This window comes from Echeneis naucrates, chromosome 18 (genome assembly GCF_900963305.1).
Source record: "Echeneis naucrates chromosome 18, fEcheNa1.1, whole genome shotgun sequence".
Lineage (NCBI taxonomy): Eukaryota > Metazoa > Chordata > Actinopteri > Carangiformes > Echeneidae > Echeneis > Echeneis naucrates.
In genome coordinates this window covers 15,236,109-15,252,106 of record NC_042528.1, presented here as the reverse complement: position 1 = coordinate 15,252,106, position 15,998 = coordinate 15,236,109, and the positions used below count along the sequence as shown (strand labels likewise).

General features: G+C 40.9%; 9 non-coding genes across 9 annotated transcripts; 6 read left to right on the top strand and 3 right to left on the bottom strand.

Moving 5' to 3' along the window:
- Positions 1 to 7,313: 7,313 nt before the first annotated feature.
- Positions 7,314 to 7,385, top strand: trnaa-ugc (transfer RNA alanine (anticodon UGC)). The gene has a single exon. It is a non-coding gene; the product is annotated as a tRNA-Ala (tRNA).
- Positions 7,386 to 7,708: 323 nt separating this feature from the next.
- On the top strand, positions 7,709 to 7,802 carry trnai-uau (transfer RNA isoleucine (anticodon UAU)). The gene is made up of 2 exons: positions 7,709 to 7,746; positions 7,767 to 7,802. It is a non-coding gene; the product is annotated as a tRNA-Ile (tRNA).
- A 1,182-nt stretch (positions 7,803 to 8,984) lies between these two features.
- Positions 8,985 to 9,056, top strand: trnap-cgg (transfer RNA proline (anticodon CGG)). The gene has a single exon. It is a non-coding gene; the product is annotated as a tRNA-Pro (tRNA).
- An 845-nt stretch (positions 9,057 to 9,901) lies between these two features.
- Positions 9,902 to 9,983, top strand: trnal-aag (transfer RNA leucine (anticodon AAG)). Its single transcript has one exon. It is a non-coding gene; the product is annotated as a tRNA-Leu (tRNA).
- A 428-nt stretch (positions 9,984 to 10,411) lies between these two features.
- trnak-cuu (transfer RNA lysine (anticodon CUU)) lies at positions 10,412 to 10,484 on the top strand. The gene has a single exon. It is a non-coding gene; the product is annotated as a tRNA-Lys (tRNA).
- Positions 10,485 to 11,105: 621 nt separating this feature from the next.
- trnaa-ugc (transfer RNA alanine (anticodon UGC)) lies at positions 11,106 to 11,177 on the bottom strand. Its single transcript has one exon. It is a non-coding gene; the product is annotated as a tRNA-Ala (tRNA).
- A 246-nt stretch (positions 11,178 to 11,423) lies between these two features.
- Positions 11,424 to 11,505, bottom strand: trnal-aag (transfer RNA leucine (anticodon AAG)). Its single transcript has one exon. It is a non-coding gene; the product is annotated as a tRNA-Leu (tRNA).
- Positions 11,506 to 12,110: 605 nt separating this feature from the next.
- trnak-cuu (transfer RNA lysine (anticodon CUU)) lies at positions 12,111 to 12,183 on the top strand. The gene has a single exon. It is a non-coding gene; the product is annotated as a tRNA-Lys (tRNA).
- A 621-nt stretch (positions 12,184 to 12,804) lies between these two features.
- trnaa-ugc (transfer RNA alanine (anticodon UGC)) lies at positions 12,805 to 12,876 on the bottom strand. The gene has a single exon. It is a non-coding gene; the product is annotated as a tRNA-Ala (tRNA).
- Positions 12,877 to 15,998: the final 3,122 nt, after the last annotated feature.

Below are 15,998 nucleotides of genomic sequence, written 5' to 3'. Positions count from 1 at the left end.
ATCGTAAATCACTGAAGTTTTCACAATTTATGTTTACATTCTAAGTTATAAAAATGGTTTGTTAAACATGTCATGAAATATCATAAGCATTACGAAAAAAAAGAGGAAAAAATAAACAAAACATGGTAGATGAAGAATTATAGTTTCAAAATTATAAATTTTTTCAAAATACATGATTTAATCAATTTGCATTTTTTATTTATTTTATTTTATCTTATTTAATTTTTGGAATTCTAATGTGAATGTCACAAACAGCATTTTTTGTCAACACTTGTTCTTATTATTAATGTTAAGACCCAGAAAGCAGCATATTTGATTGATTGTTGCACCAACCTGAAGGTGATCAGTGTTTATAGCTCATAACCTGATCACAGATCAATAATCAGCCATTGGAAGAAGCTCTGAAACTTTCTTCTGCAGTCAGAACTCATCCACCTTCAGACTGGACATCTTCTGACTGTAGAACTGGAGCTTTTTATACATCTCACTGCAGCACAATAAAGTCCTCTGTGAGTATTGTGTGTCCCACAGTGGACATGACATCTGAGCAGCAATACTTCCACCTGCTGGAGATTTATTGTTACCACAGCTGTAAAATAAATCCATCAGAACATGAACTCAGTCTGTAGAATCCAGAAGATTAATGACACACTTTGTCCTGCTGTTATGGAATCAAATCCTAATTTAGGTTTTCTATATATTAAACTAATGGGCGCTGTTGGGGATCAAAGAGAAAAGGACAGAGGTATGGAAGAAGATTTTTCTTTTCTTTTAAGTAACAGAAAAAATGTCACAACAAAGAACGATTTACATCATTCTGAAATAACTTAGTGGAAGTGTGACGTAGTCACCAGATTTTTCTCTGTTCTGGGGAGTATTGCTTGCTGAATGTGGTGACGTCATTTTATGCGTCTGCATTTATCCGATTGTGTGTGTTACATTTGTCCCGTCTGACTTTAGTAACACTGCCATGTTTGAGTTGAAATAAGTTCAGTGACTCTTTAAAATGATCGCGGTACGGATGATAATCAGGTTAGCCGGTCTATGGCGTTTTCTAGTGCAGGTAAGCAAGATAATGTTGGGTTAAAGTACTTTGAATGCTATTTTAAATATGTAATTTGTGGTTTTATTCCTTGGATGACAAAGTTCCTCTTTCATTTTATTATTCTCTCTTTCGGTCGAAAAAAACCGAGTCCAGTCGAGTAGAGCCGAATCTTCAGAGAATCCGTGCAGACAGGGGGGTTATTTTGATGGACACACCATGAGATGGACACATGGATGATGGACACATCATTTCCAAATGTCATTAAGGAAGGTCTCTATAACCCAGACATCGAACTGCTGGCTGTAGGAATGCGCCCGTATTATTTACCAAGGGAGTTCACGTACACCATTGTTATCACTGTTTACATCCCCCCGTCAGCTGATGCAGCGGTAGCCTGTGTCAGTTATCAGCTCCACCGCTGCCAAACTACTGACTGAACACCCAGATGCATTCATGTTATATATTTTATTCCCTATGTGTAATGCTGCTGTTACACTGCAATTTCCCAATCTGGGATGAATAAAGTATCTATCTATCTAACTTTGTTATTGTTGTATCTGCTAAGTTAAGAACCATATATTTTCAATGAAAGTAGATGTGCTGGTTAAAAAGTACTTCCACCTGCAGTCTATCCAATGACCACCAGGGGGAGGCTCCAGTGGTTGGACAATGAAGTCAAAGTGTATTGAAGTCTATGGGGTTTTAAAGCTCCTTGATGGTCACGTATGTCTCAGGGGACTTGCTTCCGTAGTTTAGTGGTTGTCATGTTCACCACACACAAAAGATCCCTGGAGGAGAAACTGGGAGGAAATGACTTTATTCTTTGTTTGTTTTTCCTCAAAGTGACAGTGGACAGTATCTCCGCCTGTCTCATTGAAGACCAGGGTTCAATTCTCAGATGGGGAAATAAAGCTGTTTTAGTTTGAAAACATACTGGTTTCTCTTGCCTTTTTAAAGCCAGACTTCCTGCCTGTCTCATCGGCACGAAAATAAAAGATACAGTCAAGTAAAGAAATGTGTGTGTGGGGGGGTGCCAAGGTGCCTTTATACGTTGTTTGGTGGGAGGTGATAGTTGTTGTTACCACCTGAATTCAGAGTCCCTTTGTGGGGGTTTTATGTAAATTATCCTTTTCCTGTGGGGGAGTATGGAAGTATGACAACTGTAAATTACTCTGGAATCTTTACAGTTGGTGTTAGGCATTTGTTTGGTTCCTGTTTTCTGTTCAAGTGATATTTTCATGAGCTCTCTTTGGTACCAGAGCATCCCCGTGACCTTACTGTGACCTGTGGATCTCATTTCTGCCAGCCAGAGTCTGCTACATGTGAAAATAACATACTTTTATGAATGACAAAATCTGAAAATGTTCATGAAATAGATAGAAAACAGTATCACAGAGTCACAAATATTTTTAGAATTTTATAGCAAAATATATCAAATTTATAATTGTAAAAAATACTCAAATTTAATTCATTTTCACAAAACTATAATGGATGACAGTTTAGTTCGGATAAATGACTTCGATAAAGTGAGTAACTTACAGGGTTTTTTTTTTCAGTTTATATTATTTTCATGTCACAGCGTATGACGATTTTAGGCATAATACAACAAATTGTCACATAATTTCTGATTCCAAATAAAAATCCAAAAAAAAAATTGTTTCTATGAAGATGAGAGTGAGTAGAACAAAAGTCAACATTTTTTATGCATTTTATTTAAATTCTTTGACAAAACCCATTTTTCTGGTATATATGTCACTGACCCAAACACAAATGAGCAAGGACAAAAAACAGCAAAGCAAAAGTTAAAAAAAAAAAGACCAAAAATGTTACAGTTTACTTTTGGTCAACCAGCAAAGATCCTACAGTCAGCCACTTTGGCATTTTTCTTCTTAACATTCGTCACAACCAAACAGTTTCCCTTCTGTATGGACCTCCATGTGCAATTTAAGGCTTTTCTTTGGTTTAAATCTTTTCCCATAAACATCACAGCTGAAGGGTTTCTCTTCTGTATGGACCTTCATGTGTAATTTCAGGTTACGCCTTACTTTAAATCTTTTCCCGCAAACATTACAGCTAAAGGGTTTCTCTTCTGTATGGACCTTCATGTGTAATTTCAGGTTACGCCTTACTTTAAATCTTTTCCCGCAAACATCACAGCTGAAGGGTTTCTCTCCTGTGTGGACTACCATGTGTGATTTAAGACAATCCCGTCGCTTAAATCTTTTGCCACAAATTGAGCAGCCAAATGGTCTCTCTTCTGAGTGAACTACCATGTGCAATCTAAGATGGGCCTTCTGGAAAAAATTTTTCCCACAAACATCACAGCAGAACAGTCTCTCTCCTGTGTGGACCGCCATGTGCATGTCTAAGCTTCTCTTTCGTTTAAAACTTTTCCCACAAATATCACAGCTGAAGGGTGTCTCTTCTGAGTGAACTACCATGTGAAACCTAAGATTGGCCTTCTGCAAAAAATTTTTCCCACAAACATCACAGCAGAATAGTCTCTCTCCTGTGTGGACTACACTGTGAATCTTCAGATCCCACTTTTTTTTAAACGTTTCCCCACACTCAGGGCAGCTGATGGGTTTTTCATTGCTGTCACATTTTCTAACATTTACATCACCTTCATCTATTTTCACATCTGACTGGGCCACTCTGGTTTCATGATAATCATCTTCACTGATTTCAGTATCAGAGGAGTCTGAGACCTCTTCCTCTGGATCTGGATCTGGTTGAAGAGGACTCTGTGGATCACAGCTCCTGGCCGGTTCATTCATCTCTTCATCCTCACTCTTCACCTGAAACGGCCTCACAGGGTTCCTGGTCTCCTCCAGTCCTGGTACCTGGTCCTCCTCCTGTTCCTGTTTAAGGACTGGACTCTCTGAATCCTCCGGATCCGGACTGGAGGTGAACTCAGTAGGAACCTCTTTTTTCACCATCAGCTGCTGAACATCTGGAGGAAACGATTCAATAATGAATCCTCTTTATTAGCTACAATATGAACACAGTTATTCCTCCAGCTGCTTCATTCTACATCTGCCAAATACAGTCCTCAGCCTTTCTCACTCATAAAAACAACCGACCCGTTTTGTGGATCAGGACTCGGGGCTGCAGCAGCTCCAGCTGGCTCCTCTGCCGGTCGATCTCCTGCCTGAAGCCCGAAGCCTCCTCCTCATATCCGGCTACCATTCTGTCCACGGCCGCTAAGATCTCCCGGCAGGCGGCGGCGAGTCTGTCGGTGACAAAACCCCGCAGGACTTCTGCTGTGGACATTTTACCTTGTTCACCTTTCAGCTGAGGAACAAAAGACCATCAGTCCTGTTTGTGTGCAGCAAATATACAGATATTATCAGTATGAGACACTTTATCAAAACATTTCCTATATTATTTTTTTAAACATTGATTCAATGTGGTCATTAACCTGCAATACGCCCTTTAAGGTAACATTTGTGACTTTCTAACTACTTTCTTCACCCTCCACCCTCCATATCATTGATAAAACTTGCTGACTTGTGATTGACTTCTGAAATCACCAACATCACCCCAACAAATAGCACTTACTGCTCTCAGAACAGAAGTCTGTGCTCCAGTTGGGGAAACGTTGGTGACAAATGCACTAATTCAGCTGATCTGAAGAAATGTATTAATTTTTGTTCAAATTTCATCCAGGACAACCCCAAAGAGAAGCACTTTTACAACAGGAAGTCTTCCGTCTTTTTATTTGAAATGATCATTGTTGCATTCTAAGAAGAAGTTGTTGTTTTTGTCAGTCAGCACTGCTCCAACAAGTAACACTTACTGAATTCAACAGTCAAGTCAGTGCTCAAGTTAAGGTAACATTTGTGGCTTTCAAACTACTTTCTTAACCCCCAATTGATAAAATGATAAAACTTCTTGTCCTGGTGATTGAATAAAAGACAGAATTGCATTCCTCGTTTTTTTTTTGTCCAATTTCCAACCAGGACAACCCCAAAGAGAAGCACTTATGCACAAAGACTTCATCAGTGTCTCTGATTGGAGTGATCCGAGTTAGATCTGAAGAAAATGTGGCTCCAAGACTTACTGTTGTTTTTGTCAATTAACACTGAAAGTGGAAAAAGAGAGCAATTGAATTGGCTAAGTCACATTAAGCTTTAATTTTTACCTCACTTAGGATCTTCTCCTCAAGAGTCTATGCAGCAACTTTCCAGTTGTGTCATCGTTCCAATGGACTCCCTTTCAGGCTTCTACCTGAATTTATCTTATACCTGAATGAAACCACTCCCACAGCTCCCTGTCTACTTAGTTTGGGCGGTTTCAATGGTCTTGGTAATGGTTTGTAATGAAGAACACATTTAGTCCATCAGGAACAGACAACGATCCTCTTAAATTCATGAGGACCGTTAGCATATGGTGAGAGGACTGTTAACTGCAGTGATTAGGGATTAGGGTTGTGTTGTTGTGGCTGATCTACAAATTTAAAATAGCAAATCATCATAATTTTTTACTGAATTTCTGAGCAGGACAACCCCAAAGAAAAGCATTTATGTAGAAAGGAATAATTGTAGCTGTCTGAGTTAGAGCTTGCTGTTGTTTTTGTCAGTCAACAAATAGCTGAGCTGTGTAGTTGTGTTGTGCTACACACCAAACATGTCCAGAAAAGACAGACTGTTCTGTGTATTTCCCTGAAGAGTTGCCAGACTGTGTTCACACCATGATTCCTGCCATCACAGTTCAGCTTTTTCATCTTACTTTTGTTATCCTTCCCAAAATTTTATTTGATGGCACAGAGGGACCCCGAGGCACTAATAAAAAAAGGAGGGGGGCCTGAAAGTGTGACTTGGTTCCCATCGTTCATATTAAAGAGCCATTCACTCTCTGTGATCAGCTTAGGGTTAGCTGTCATGTTTCTAAAAGCATGTCTGAGGAAACAAAGCGTCAACAAGTGTTCAAGGCAGTGAGTTGGCGCCTCTCACCACTTCCAGTTCAACTTCCAGGCCATGGAAGCAACAATGAGAAGTCATTTCCACTGTGTGCTGTGCAGAAACAGCTCAGTCGGTAGAGTCCCTGGTTCAATCCTGGATTTTAGTACCTGTGGTTTATCTTTAGAAGACTATCTTTTTTAATTAATGAGAGATAAAAAGCTATTTAGGAAATGTCAAGGTGCCAAACAAACCAACAGTTTCTACCAACATTTAATTGAGGAATCAGTTGAATGAGGACAGATGGGAATTAAAGCAAAACAAATTCATCAGTAAGGATCTTTTCTAAGAGGGCCCTCAGACAAAGAAGCTGGGTCACAGCACAGCACAGAGGATTTGAACCCACAGATCCAGAAGAGACTGCAGCACAGCCTGCTATGAGCAGACTGTGTCCAGGACACAGAGGAAGAGGACGTCTCCACATGCACACTTGTTCTTGATGTTTTCACTTACTGTTAAATTAAAAAAAATAAAATTTTAATTCATCCAAGTGTAATTAGTGAAACCAAACCAGATACTATCCAGCAAAAACAGCTGAGTAGAGTGCTGTGGATTTGAGCCGGTAACAGGTTGAATGATTCCAATGCAGATAAAGGTTGTGTATGTTGGCTGGTTAAAGCAGCCTGTGATTAAATCCCAGCAGTTCCTTGTTGCTAAAGTCAGATGTTGTAGAAATAAACTACCTTTGGGTTTTCATCAGCTGTAGGTTACAACATGATAAGCACATGATAAGCACTTCCTGTGCAAAAGGCCACTCTTTAACTAACTTTAACTAACTAACGGTAACTTTGTTACCGTTTTGGTACCGTTCATTTGTACTCCTATGGTTTTATAGATATTACATATTTCTGGTGATGGTGTCACCCAGCCCGCCATGTTCTCTGAATGGACCTGAAGTGGTACAGTTTGTCTCTCTGCTAGATGAGTCCTAACAACAGCACTCAGCTGTGTCATATTTTAAGGCTGTGCAGATTACAGAGATTCTCCAACATGCTCTGTAGCTCCCCACCTGGGAAACTTGGTCCATGAAAGCAAACAACCGTCAGAGTCAGGCCGACCACAGAGCCTGTTCTCCTGATCAGCCTGTTCAGTCTCTGTGTGTCTCCCTTTTTGTTGCTGTCTGCTTTAGTTTAGTTTATTTCCACATTAGAAGCACACTGATAAAGACTTCATGATAAAACACTGTGCAGGGGAAGTTAGAAGTCACAAAAGGTTTATGGAAATACTAAAAGCACCAAACTTTTCATTTTCACATTATTAGACTTCTGGATCGCTGTCTCCTACTGCTAAAGCTACCACACCATGGAGGGGATGTAGCTCAGTGGGAGAGCGCATGCTTTGCATGTGTGAGGCCCCGGGTTCAATCCCCGGCATCTCCAGAACTTATCTTGTCTAAAACTTAGGCAATTTTTACGATGAGAGCAGAGGAGTATCTTACGAAGGAAGCTCAACAGAGCCGGGCTTTGTTTGGGTGAGCTGGCTCGACAAAGTCGAAAGCTCCAACCAGAGATAACAAGTATCACGATGGTGGTTATCAACTTGGTTTGTCGACCCAGGCTTTCCTCAGCAGGCTCTGTTCCCGTTCACGTAACAAGGGCTGTTTACAGCGACTTTTAGATTTTCAGTCCAACATTCTCCCAACTCAGCCATTTCGGGTGGAAGAGTTTGTTTCACAGAACGTGTCAGGAAAGACACGTCACAGGCTCCAGTGGCGCAATCGGTTAGCGCGCGGTACTTATATGACAGTAACCTGCGGAGTGATGCCGAGGTTGTGAGTTCAAGCCTCACCTGGAGCAGCTGATTGAGCTTTTGGAAGAAAGTTGGTATCTTGTTGAAAAAAAAAAACATTCTCTCATGCCACCATGACATAAAAGACTCCTCCCACTTTTTCGCATGACCTCCACCACAGAGTACACACTGTTAATGAAGCTCAAAACACAAACATAGTCATGCCAGATACCTTTGAGTTCTGCCGACAGAAGCAACAACTGCAAGCAAAACTGGAACTAATTTTCACTGCTATGCAGATGAGCCCCACAACCTCTCACATGCTAAACGAGTGCTCTACCATTTGAGCTAATTCCCCTGGGCTGGCATGCAAGCTAAGCTTTGGAAAAAAAAAGTGAATAGATCGAAGGAGGCAGACTGGGTACTCGGCACTGAAACAACAGTTGAAATCTGCTTCCACTGCTAAGGAAAACTGCTGGGAGTTAAAACAAGCAAGGTTAATACTGTACTGAAGATCTTCCCTCTTCAGCTAGTGCAGCTTCAGTATGGCATTACTATTGTAATGATGTCATCTTCAAATACGACAAACTTTGGATAGTTAACAGCTAGCTGTTGCTAAAAAGCCATTAGCAAAGGATGGTTTCGATCCATCGACCTCTGGGTTATGGGCCCAGCACGCTTCCGCTGTGCCACTCTGCTCATAGCTAGCTGAGCATATAAACTCGAATCCCATCTCTGAAGTACATGTATATACAGAGGATCTGGTGATCGAAGTGTAATGTGTATACTGCAGCTGAGGTTGATGGTAAAGTGGTTTGTTTTAATTTAGGAGTGCAGCGTTTGGATGCTCCAATCAGTCCGAGAAGGGTTTCCACATGTATGGATTCCCCAAGAACCATGAGGGCTGGAAAACGTGGTGTGTGTGATTATGTGCGTGTGTATACAGATACTAATGCTAATAAAGATAAGTATATGTACGGCAAAGGGCCTCTGATATAATACAGAGATTGTCAATTGAGATTGAGGTAGTGATTGAATCATTTTACTCCTGGAGATTTGGAGACTTAGAGTTTCGCGGCGGTGAGCGCGGCGGTGAGCGCGCCGAATCCTAGCCACTAGACCATCAGGGAGTGTGCGGGCGCCAAATGTTGTGGTGTATGATTAATGTTCTGTGTGAGATTTTTTTTTTGATGACTGAAAAGTTCTCCCCCTCAGAACATTTTAAATTCCATAAATCTCCTGCTGTACAAGGCTCGTTGGTCTAGGGGTATGATTCTCGCTTCGGGTGTGAGAGGTCCCGGGTTCAAATCCCGGACGAGCCCGTTGTCATGTTGCATGGCACATTTATCAGACAGTAAACTTTAAGGTGGAGTCAGAGACATATTAGAACATAACAACAGTGCAGGAGAAGGAAGGGAGTTGATATATTTAGACTTCTTCATTTTTAAATTACAAAACTTGCTTAAGCTAAACTCTCCTCCATTTAAACTCAAATCTGTGAAAAACAACAACATGCCCAAACAAATTCCACATGGCCAAATCCACCAGGGCTTGCATTAACCGAGAATTCTCCGTCATTGATGGATTTTTTTTTTCTTTAAGATTTGACGCACAAAGTAAACAAATCATCATCATCAAGATCACAGGTTGGTAACATCACCTGTAAGGAGAGTGGAGCAGTGGAAGAGTGCTGGGCCCAAAACCCAGAGGTGGATGATGGAAACCATCCTCTGCTCAGGCAGTCATCAAATAATAAACAATGTTCTACGTTGCTTAAAGTGAGATTACAGTTTACTTCATCATCACACTGCACTTTGCCTGCATCTGAGCTAAAGATACATACAAAATAATCTAAATCTGCTTTACTTTGAAATGAGAGCTAAAGTCTTGTGGAGAATGTGGGCATCCATCCCACATTCTGACATGCTAGCATGCAAGCTAAGCTTTGGGAAAAGGCCCCTTTAACAATCTCTGAGTTCACCGTCAACAGGTTTCAAAGATATTTAGAAATCATTCACGATGGCCTTATATCGATCATTTGCATTGCTGACCGTCAAGTAACTTCTAAGGTATACGTGTATGCGTGATGTCCTCGCGTATGAATGAATGTTTCACTGATGCAGATCCTGACATTTTCCAGTGTAGTGGGTTCAAGCTTTGTGCACAGGGTAGTGTGGCCGAGCGGTCCAAGGCGCTGGATTAAGGCTCCAGTCTCTTCGGAGGCGTGGGTTCGAATCCCACCACTGCCAGTCTGTTTCTTTTCAATGAAAACTAATCAGCTCCTCCTTTGAAGCTTCTTCAAAGAATTTCCAAAATCACATGTGATTCAGATGTAAACACAAAGGCTTCCTCACTGTCACCATTCAGAACAGCTGAGAAGATTGTTGATTGTTCATTGACTGATTATTAATGATCAGCTCAGAAACAAACAGTGTATCTAAAGCACAATTACCGCTCCACTGGAGCCCATGACGTGTCCCTCCTAACATCGTGCTTCATTATCAACAATGGAGATGATTGAAAATGAGAAACATCACAGTCAGCCTTTCCAGACCCAGGTAGGTTTGCAGGTCTACCAAATGTTTCATCATTTTGAAATGATTTTTTGCATTTTTTTTTTAAATTTTATTTTATTTTATTTTATTTTTTTTTTAGAGGATGTTTTGCATGTCTAGCAGCCCGGCTAGCTCAGTCGGTAGAGCATGAGACTCTTAATCTCAGGGTCGTGGGTTCGAGCCCCACGTTGGGCGATAATCAGTTTTGTTTTTTTTTTTTTTAGACCCAAAGTTACATTTCCAATATTCTGCCTCGTCTTTCAACCACACCACAACCACATGAAATATTGTGAGGTTGAATGCTGCACGCTGACTGGTTGTGTGTCCAAATGGCTTCAAAGACATCTTTCTGCCATTCACTCCTCCAAACCTTTGGACACAGCTTTGAGCTGTCTCACAGGTGTCATTATTTCAGTGAAGATGTATGTATGGATGTATTCCCCCTGAATCCTGCGATTCACAGCTTCCACCAAATGGAGCCTAATAAGACACAAAACTAATTGTGATGTGAGTCTGAAGAGCTGCTGCCTTTGATACATCACCTGATGATGTCACCTGATGACGTCACAGTACTCACAGAATGAAAGTCTTTCCTTTGAAGCTGCTTTGAAGAATTTCCAAAATCACGTGATTCAGATGTAAACACAAAGGCTGCCTCACTGTCACCATTCAGAACAGCTGAGAAGATTATTGAACATTAACAATCAGCTCAGAAACAAACAGTGTATCTGAAGCACAGGAAAGAGTTCTGCTCTCCAACACTCTGATCCCTCAAATACTGCTCCACTGAAGCTTGTGATGCTGCAATATTAATGCTGGAGATGCCAGGGATTGAACCCGGGGCCTCATACATGCAAAGCATGCACTCTACCACTGAGCTACATCCCCTGTGTGGTGTGGTAGCTTTAGCAGTTTTAGCAGCTTTAGCTAACCAGACAGCTTCTGAGCTCCTGCGACAGCTAAAACACCAATTTCCCTTCTCCGCAGCACTTCTCCGTGCTGGTAGACCTGCAAACCTACCTGGGTCTGGAAAGGCTGACTGTGATGTTTCTCATTTCAGCCCAGCTGGTGTTGGTATGAACAGATGAAAAGTGCCTGACTTAGTGGATTGGTTTTCATTGACAAGAATCAAACTGGCAGTGGTGGAATTCGAACCCACGCCTCCGAAGAGACTGGAGCCTTAATCCAGCGCCTTGGACCGCTCGGCCACACTACCACTGTATGACTATCTAAATTCATGCTGGATGTTCACCACCCACTTATCCAAAGTCCAACAGTGAAGGTTTCAAATCCAGTTCAGTCCAAATAGTTCCAGTTTTGTTGTTGCCTTGCTCCTACTGTTAGATGTTTCCTAATGTTTGCACATGGAAAATACAAACTACACCTTACAGCAGTAGAGGTGAAAGAAAAGCAGCTTCTGTCAGAAGTGGGATTCAAACCCACGCATCGAGGGGAGAACGCAGAAAGATGAGCACACACACACTGAATGTTCCTTTACATTATGAGACATGACCTTTAGCTGGAAAACGTCTCATGAAAGACACATGTGAAGTCATGCAAATTTTGAGCCTCTGTGCGATCTAATCAGGAAATCTTTGCGTACTCACGTTGATGGGCTAATTTTTCAGCAAACTTTTGAGCTTTTGTGGTTGAGTAATTGTGGTTGCCTGAACACTCTGGCTTTATGTTGGCTGGATTTATGACCGAACATGAGCACCGTAGACAATGGCTTTTATTTTGAAATGATTTTTTGCATTTTTTTTTTTAATTTAATTTTATTTTATTTTATTTTTTTTTAGAGGATGTTTTGCGTGTCTAGCAGCCCGGCTAGCTCAGTCGGTAGAGCATGAGACTCTTAATCTCAGGGTCGTGGGTTCGAGCCCCACGTTGGGCGATAATCAGTTTTGTTTTGTTTTTTTTTAGACCCAAAGTTACATTTCCAATATTCTGCCTCGTCTTTCAACCACACCACAACCACATGAAATATTGTGAGGTTGAATGCTGCACGCTGACTGGTTGTGTGTCCAAATGGCTTCAAAGACATCTTTCTGCCATTCACTCCTCCAAACCTTTGGACACAGCTTTGAGCTGTCTCACAGGTGTCATTATTTCAGTGAAGATGTATGTATGGATGTATTCCCCCTGAATCCTGCGATTCACAACTTCCACCAAATGGAGCCTAATAAGACACAAAACTAATTGTGATGTGAGTCTGAAGAGCTGCTGCCTTTGATACATCACCTGATGATGTCACCTGATGACGTCACAGTACTCACAGAATGAAAGTCTTTCCTTTGAAGCTGCTTTGAAGAATTTCCAAAATCACGTGATTCAGATGTAAACACAAAGGCTGCCTCACTGTCACCATTCAGAACAGCTGAGAAGATTATTGAACATTAACAATCAGCTCAGAAACAAACAGTGTATCTGAAGCACAGGAAAGAGTTCTGCTCTCCAACACTCTGATCCCTCAAATACTGCTCCACTGAAGCTTGTGATGCTGCAATATTAATGCTGGAGATGCCGGGGATTGAACCCGGGGCCTCATACATGCAAAGCATGCGCTCTACCACTGAGCTACATCCCCTGCATGCTGTGGTAGCTTTAGCAGTTTTAGCAGCTTTAGCTAACCAGACAGCTTCTGAGCTCCTGCGACAGCTAAAACACCAATTTATACTATACTATAAATAACACAACCAGCCAACCTCACACAGCTCCATATCATAAGGGTTAGCTCTCCTGACGACTGCAAGGCAACAGCTGGGCTTGTAAGCAAAGGAGATGCTCATTCTGTGATGTCACAAAGGTTTTAGTGACATCACAGAGATCACAGACTCCTCCCATTTTTTCTCATGAACTCCACCATAGAGTGCTCACTGTTAATGAAGCTCAAAAGGCAATCATGGTGCTGCCATCACTTCCTGCATTATAGCTTTTGCTTGCAGTCTCCAGACTAGAGAAACAGCAGTTTAGTGTTTGTTGCTGTGTTGAGCAGATGGAAATTTGGTGATTGCACTTTTTTAACAGAAGACCAACTTTGGTGAGTCATGATGGTCAGGCACTGATATTGGCAACATAACATTAAGTGCTTGTGCAGGATTTGAACCGGGGACCTCACGCACCCAAAGCTAGAATCATACCCCTAGACCAACGAGTCATTAGTTGCAACAGTTTGTCTGTCTAACATAGCTGAGTTAGATGTAACAAACTTAAGTTTCCAATGAGGACTCTGCTCACCATGTCTATTCAACGTGCTGCAGCTGTCACATTCATGCAGCTTGTGTAGAAACTGTTTCAGAGCCATCAAATCCAGCATACCATGCAGGGGATGTAGCTCAGTGGTAGAGCACATGCTTTGCATGTTGAAATGGAAACATGAACGTGACTGAGGGTCGATTCTGATCATCTCCGTTAGAGCTTTATTGTGTAATTCAGTGTGTGTGCAGTTTGGGACACAATCATAAAACAGAGCAGAACAGGCAGATGGAGCTGTTTGGATGTTTCTATCATATGATGATGAAATCTAAAGGCTCTCTGATCATCACATTGAGAAGTTCATCTGGTTTGTGATATTTCTTCATATGATAGTGAGGTAAAATGTGTTCAGTGGGATGTGTGTGTATCCAGCAGGACTGACAGCTTCATGTGGGATTCTCACAGAGATGATTCAAACCTGATCACAGTGATCAGTATGGATATACAGTATGTTTGCTGTCAGTGGAGGAAACTCTCAGACAGGACTAATAGTCATGTTTGGGATGTTCCTGGATTTGAGTTGAATGAGTGTAAATTCTCTCTGATTTTAACACACGTTCACACATCCACCTCTATTCAGACATGGAGTTTACATATTGTTTGGAATTCTAATGTGAATGTCACAGACAGCATTTTTTGTCAACACTTGTTCTCATTATTAATGTTAAGACCCAGAAAGCAGCATATTTGATTGATTGTTGTACCAACCTGAAGATGATCAGTGTTTATAGCTCATAACCTGATCACAGATCAATAATCAGCCATTGGAAGACGCTCTGAAACTTTCTTCTGCAGTCAGAACTCATCCACCTTCAGACTGGACATCTTCTGACTGTAGAACTGGAGCTTTTTATACATCTCACTGCAGCACAATAAAGTCCTCTGTGAGTATTGTGTGTCCCACAGTGTACATGACATCTGAGCAGCAATACTTCCACCTGCTGGAGATTTATTGTTACTACAGCTGTAAAATAAATCTATCAGAACATGAACTCAGTCTGTAGAATCCAGAAGATTCATGACACACTTTGTCCTGCTGTTATGGAATCAAATCCTACTTTAGGTTTTCGATATATTAAACTGATGAGCACTGTTGGGGATCAAACAGAAAAGGACAAACGTATTAAAGAAGATTTTTCTTTTCTTTTAATTATATATAACCCACAGGCCCATAACCCAGAGGTCGATGGATCGAAACCATCCTCTGCTACTCTAACACACTGGATGTCTCATCATGAGATACGAGTTTAACTTCATCAGCATTGATTATCAGAAAAACATGCAGAATGTCACTTTCTCCATTAATGTGTACAACTTTCACTGTGCTGCTTGTGACTCAGTGATGCTGTTGAATGCTTTTCGTGCCGCCATCAATAAAGTGTGTCTTTCCGCCCGGAAAGTAACACAATCAAATTGTGAACTGGAATTGTTTACATTTTTGTCATCTTTTTTTTTTTTTTTACAATTACAGTTTTTCACAATTCACAATTTCAAATATAAAATGCACTTAAATTATTTTATTTGCTTCAAAAATGTCAAAAGTATCAGCGTCAATATGAATCATCTTGTTTTTACATGATTACAAATTTTCAACGAATTGCACATAAACCAGGGTTAGTGTTCGGAACCAGCCCTCTCTGTGTTGTTCTCTTGAGACTTTTGTCTGTCATAACAATACAGAATTGTTGTGTTCTGATAAGCTGTTAACTCGCAGAGTGCGGCTGCATTACTGTAGTCCAGACAGGGACCAACATTTACGCCAGATTTTCTCCGAAACCGCAAAACTTCATTTGAAACTTCAGGATGTGTTAGAAAACAAAATCACCTATTATATAATTACAGATACGACACAGGAAATGATAATCACAATGTTTAAATCTAAAGGTTCACAGCTCAGACAAATTTACTTTTCGGTCTCAAAAACAATTTTCCGGCAATAACTTCGTGGAAGTGTGACGTCATTTGATGCGTCTACATTTATCCGATTAGGAGTGTTATATTTGTCCCATGTTACTTTGGTATCGGCTCTCCCCGAAGTATTACTGCCATGTTTGAGATGAAATAACTTCACTGACGCTTTAAAATGATCGCGGTACTGATGCTAATCCCGTTAGCCGGTCTATGGCGTTTTCTATTGTATGTTAGCATTAAACGGACATAACGGACTTTATGTTAAGTTAAAATGATGGCAGTAATGCTGGTTAAAATGACTTTGAATGCTATTTTAAATATCTGTGTGTTCAGTCATTTGTGGTTTTATACTGTTAATGACAAAGATACTCTTTCATTTTATTATTCTCTCTTTCGGTCGAAAAAAGCCGAGTCCAGTCGAGGAGAGCCGAATCTTCAGAGAATCCGTGCAGACAGGGGGGTTATTTTGATGGACACACCATGAGGCCAATCACATGAGAGGACAAACTGATTTTTTCACAATAATATTCAGCTGGTAAACTG